This window comes from Lissotriton helveticus, chromosome 8 (genome assembly GCF_964261635.1).
Source record: "Lissotriton helveticus chromosome 8, aLisHel1.1, whole genome shotgun sequence".
Taxonomy (NCBI): Eukaryota; Metazoa; Chordata; class Amphibia; order Caudata; family Salamandridae; genus Lissotriton; species Lissotriton helveticus.
Genome location: NC_136069.1, coordinates 1,301,342,904 through 1,301,348,680, shown reverse-complemented (window position 1 = coordinate 1,301,348,680; position 5,777 = coordinate 1,301,342,904). Strand labels below are relative to the sequence as shown.

General features: G+C 42.3%; 1 long non-coding RNA gene across 1 annotated transcript; it reads right to left on the bottom strand.

Moving 5' to 3' along the window:
• Nucleotides 1–2,937: 2,937 nt before the first annotated feature.
• LOC144771955 (uncharacterized) lies at nucleotides 2,938–5,516 on the bottom strand. Its single transcript, XR_013599562.1, has 4 exons — nucleotides 5,224–5,516; nucleotides 4,996–5,068; nucleotides 4,374–4,469; nucleotides 2,938–3,947 (listed from the first exon to the last, which is right to left on the bottom strand). It is a non-coding gene; the product is annotated as an uncharacterized LOC144771955 (long non-coding RNA).
• Between the last annotated feature and the right edge of the window lie 261 nt (nucleotides 5,517–5,777).

Below are 5,777 nucleotides of genomic sequence, written 5' to 3'. Positions count from 1 at the left end.
AAAAATATATATATAATAAGACCAAGTATTATGGGGGCCTTACCTATCCGTCGGTACCTCGTCACCTTCGAGAGCAAGTCCCGGGAGGTACCGACTGGTAGGCCGATTCTCTCTTAAATAGTGTGTTTCTAAATTACTTGCAGCCGGGGGAACAGGGAGGTCCTCATGAGCCTTAGCGGGCCAAGGATTGCCTGTGTTAGTCCGCGCAAGCGAGGAAATACCCGCTATTTCCCCGCACAAGCATGGATCCGAACGAGCTATTGCACACTGCTCCTACGCGCATGCGCCGTAGGCTGCCAATTCGGTGCCGTTTTCGCAAGACACAGCGCATGCGTCCAGGAGCGCCGTGTCATCCTTTCCATGCATCCCTGTATATAGTTTTATCGAGGTGTTATACACACCTCCCTAAAAATTCAGATGAAATCAGGGAATGAGGTGTACACCATTACTTTAGTATGTAAGCAATGATGTTAGTGTCATTTGGCTCGAGACCTCATATGTATACTCATACATACACTCAACAAGATGTGGTAGCCTGTGAGTCACTACAAAGCATGGCTGTTTAGTATGTAAGCAATGATGTTAGCGTCATTTGGCTCGGGCCTCATATATATACACATACATACACTCAACAAGATGTGGTAGCCTGTGAGTCACTATAAAGCATGGCTGTTTGATCACAAGAAATGTGTATAACCGAGACACTAAAAAACGGTACGTCTTATGATATGACCATGGGGCAAACATCGTGATCATTCTGCTATCCTCACCAGACCTATTAGTTGGGTCTAGAAACCGAGAATTAGGACATCCCAGGAGTGAACCATTAGTGTCTTATTACATAGACAACCAAGGAATGTCTTCATGTCATAGTTGGGTCTAGAAACCGAGAATTAAGGCACCCCAGGAGTGAACCATTAGTGTCTTATTAAATATACAACCAGGGAATGTCATCATGTCATAGTTGGGTCTAGAAACCGAGAATTGGGACACCCCAGGAGTGAACCATTAGTGTCTTATTAAATAGACAACCAGGGAATGTCATCATTCAGGCCCTGGGTTTCTGTCCCAAGTTTGTACACCCATTGTTGTTCCTTTCTGAACAGAAATTTAGTGGGGTCACTTAGCTGAGGTGGAATCCATGGTTTATCTAGTACCACCCAACGTAAATCTGTGTCTAAGTGTCCTTTGTCTAGAAAGTGATTGGTGAGTTTGGTGGAACGTTTGCCACATCTGATGGTACTTTTATGTTCTTGAATGCGTGTCTTAATTTTTCTTGTCGTCATGCCTACATAACGAAGTGGGCATGGACACCATATCAGGTATATGAGCCGTTCACTATTACAGTTAGTGTGTTTGTTGATTTTCCATGGCCGAGACGTGCCTATGTCGATCTCAAAAGTTCGTTCGGTTTGTGGACACACCGTGCAAGTGCCGCACGGGAAGTGGCCTATCACTTGCGGCATATTCCACAATGTGGTCTGGAGCCCAGAATTCTGCTGGCCATGTGGTCGTGTGTGGACTAACTTATCCCTTAAGTTAGCACTCCGTTTGTAGGCAAATAGGGGTCTTTCTAAGATGTTATTTGCTAAATTCAGGACTCCCCAGTGTTTGTTAATACTCTTCTTAACTGAGTTCGAGAAGCTTGAGAAGGTATTAACAAACGTAATTCTCTGATTGGTAATTTTGGTGGGTCTTTTTTCCAATAGAGCTTCTCTATTATTATTAGCCGCTCTTTTTTTGGAAGTACGAATAAGCTGTGTAGGATAGTTCTTCTCTTTGAGATCTCGTGTCAAGTTCTTGGCGTGTTGTTCATATTTCTCCAGTTCCGTACAGTTCCTCCTAATACGTAAAAACTGGCCGAAGGGCAGGTTTTCACGAAGAGCTCGTGGGTGGTAACTGTGAAACGGTAACAGAGAATTGCATGAAGTTGGTTTTTTATATAATTCTGTAGTAAGTCCTCCGTTTTTCGGTGTAATCAGTACATCCAGAAATGGTAGGTTCTCTCTTGAACATTCCATGGTAAACCGAAGAAATTCGTCCTGCTGGTTGAGCCAGACATGGAATAATTTTAGCGAGTCTTCATCGCCTCTCCAAATTGCAAAGATATCATCTATGTATCTTTTCCAGATACATAGATTGCTGAGGAATGGATTACTCTGGGCGAGTATGATCTCCTGTTCAACTTTATGGACATACAGGTTGGCCAGGCTCGGGGCACAAACGCTGCCCATACACGAACGCTCGGGGCACATCCCTGTGTGCCATGTCCTTAAAGCTGCATGTAATCTTTGTAAGTCACCCCTACAGCAGGACCTAACAGCCCTAACACAGGCTGCTGAATATTACATGTGAGGGTATACCTGCATGAGCAGAAATGCCCCTGTGCTGGTCAATCCTATTACTGCCAGTACAAGATTCCAGGGAAGCCATTTTAGAAGATGTGCTGGATACTGGTGAAAACAAGTTCCCCAACTACATGATAGCTTCACTGAAAATAGGGATGTTCGGTATCAAACATCTCATATTGGTAAACCCACACGGATGTCAGTGGGGTACTTGCTGACTGGTTTTTGCCAGTCTCCCACCCGAGATGCTGTTCTGACCTTCTAGGGTGGTATTGTTTGCTCTCAGGAGCTCAAGAACAAAAGCCTATCCGCGAAGAGGGCGTAACACCCCCTCCCACAGAATGACCTGATGATTAGCCTCCTTGGGCTGGCGAGTGTAGGAGGCTGGCTCAGTATATAGTGTCCACCTATGGTGAGGAACTGTGCACTGAGTCCGGGCAACCATTAGTGATAGTGTTTAGTTCCCTGAAAACCAAAGCTCTCAAGGAGTAGCAGTGGAGCTAAGGCTTATTCGGGAGGGTGTAAAGAAAGTTCATTCACTACTATAGTCAGTCAGTAAGCTTTTCACACAAGAAAGAACCACACCAGGTGAGTATAAAAATGCCTTGTATTTATTATCATACACTAGACACTAACTTGGAATATATCATGCCAGTAGATATCAACTACACACAAGAAATCATTTAGAAAGAGGTATGTAGCATAGAAAAACATACAGGACTCAAACAGGGGCCAAACCATATACTAAAATAGAGGAATGGGAGGTAAGTACCAACATTGGACTAGTACCCAAGGATGGAGAACTCCAGGGGAAACAAAGAACCAGCCAAGATGAGTAGCCAGGGACCCCAAGGAGACTTGGTGCAGAGTGGTTCTACTAGGTCAAACGTCCATAGGATAACACAGGGTAAGTCGCAGTTGGAATTTTACAATTCCAGGACCCTTCCCAAAGGACCCCAAAGGAACCACTTGGTCCAAGGAAGATTGGAGAGCCGCCCCACCCGTGGATACCCCAGGAACCAGGATACCTACACCAGGGAGCCCAGGTGAATAGAGTTGAAGTGGAGTCGAAACGCCCATAGACGCCAGTGGAGGTTTGTGGAAGATCAGCAGCTACAGCATTTCATGGACCAGGCTGGTGGAACGAGGACATGGAATCCATACAAGAAGAACCTGAAAGCAGAGGAGAGAGAGTTCAAGCCACCCGGAAGTGACCAGGGGGCACAGGAGCACAATACCAGCCCTGGTTGAAGGTTTTTGCTGTAGCAGGGTAAGGGTGAAGCAGCAGCTGTGGAGGGATTGTGAAAAACAAGGACCCCCTGGACACTAATATCAGTGAACTCCTAGGGCAGGGACAATAATGTGTGAACAAACACCCTAGGCAGTCAATAGCAGATGCAAAGCAAGTAGTATCAATTGACAGTAAGCACTATAGGTAAGAAAAAAAGGGTTTAAAATGGTCAAGGCTTTAATATAGACAATTAAAAATCATACACATACATAACATAATCATAACTATACAATGTAAACATAAAGCAACTCGACGCGCGTTTCGGCGTAAGGACGCCTTCTTCAGGAGCCACAAAAAGGTGATGATATCTGAAACACACATTGAAAATTATCAAGACAATTTATTATACCTCTTATTTTAAAAAAGTACGTCAAAACATCAGAAACAATTTCACATTGAATCATAAACCTAAGTAGTCATTGTCAAAAATAATGTAATATCATGCTGCCATGACAATTTAATATAATAATAGACAAAATTGTGACGCACTCATGTTATGAAGGGTAAAAGGAGTTTTTTACATTATATCCTTTCAAGCGTAAACAGACCTATTTACAAAACACTTAGAGGCATGTTCCCTCAATTCATGAAAACGAAAAACGGTAATAGAAGCTTTCTTATATGAGAGAGTACAATATACAGTAAACATACAATCATGATGGTAATAAGGACTATTCTCTTTATATTTATACATGTCTTCAATTCATACACTTTTAAAAAACATCCATACTCACTATTCTCTGTAAGATGGCCCAAACTGTATAAACTGGGGAAGCGATCAGTCTCTTGAGAAATCAATGGATACAATGTTCTTCAGACCGAATATGTTCCTAAAGCATACAGATCGTTGAACAATCAATTGGAGTGTAGCTTCTGGGTTGATCGAGCAAGCAATAGTTAAATACCATGTGGGCGTATTACGTGATGACACAGACATGTGGAACATAGAAGTCTAGCTACACTAACCAGATGGTAAATGATGACCATGGTATGTCAGTTTCACATGAAACAAGAGAATGCATTAATAATACCTCCAGTAATACTAGGTCTATGCCCATCTTTAATGTGATGAAGTTACATAAAAGGCAACCAAAGTCAGGTCAATGCCAATTGATAGATGACCGAATTGAGCTACATGAAAGTTTAGCAAATGTTGAAGATTCATAGTGTATGAAGGATACTACAACAACATATTTGTATTTCATATTTGTTAACATAACAGTAAGTTACACCCGATGGTTACTCGTTAGCAATTAACGTAACATGGCACACAACTGTGACCAATACACAAATGTGCCGACCAAAAAATATATAGCAGCTAATGAGATTAATTAACAAACTAAACTCTGTACACACCTTGTGAGTGTATCCTCAGGGCGCTGCAGGATGCTTAAAAGTTGCTAATGCCAAATAATGAGTACGATAAAATCTAAAAGATCGGGTATAGAAACGAGGGGGGAAAAAACACCAAAAGAATACACGTTATACCGGGTTCATTCAACAGGGGATAGGTAAATAATAGTAATAAATCCCTAACATCGCAATAATGCGATTCTTAGTAAGTGGAGTGAGCATAATAACTACCTTATTGTTGCTAGATCTTGCAGGAATATATGATATGCCACAGTAGATTAGGGATATCACTCCAAGGATACTGTATGGTGATCGGCAACTAAAGGTCAAAAAATATATATAATTTAACAAAAGGGGTCTATTCGTATAAAAAATAAATATTACAGCCAAAAATTATCTAAAGGTACAAAGGTATTTCAAGTGTGACGCTTTCCTTCGAGGATCGAATAAAAAGCAGGATAATGCCCATATGACAGTGACGTGGCAGCGTGAACGTCTGTCCCATAGTCGGTATGCCGGAGGAATGATCACCGTCCAACAGCAATGCGCCAGTATAAATACTGCACCGGAGGTGATTAAATGAAAACACCTGATGACATTCACGAAATAGCCGGAGGGCAATAGACTTCTAAATGACACAGGGGACGGCCTTCCCGAAGGGGCTACGGTAAACATAAAAAGTGGACTCATTTAACAGGTTTGACTGACTGGTTTAAATGGTCCACGTAGGGGCAATGATAGATATAGAAAGTGGACTAACCCGAGGGAAAGGTTGGGAATGAATG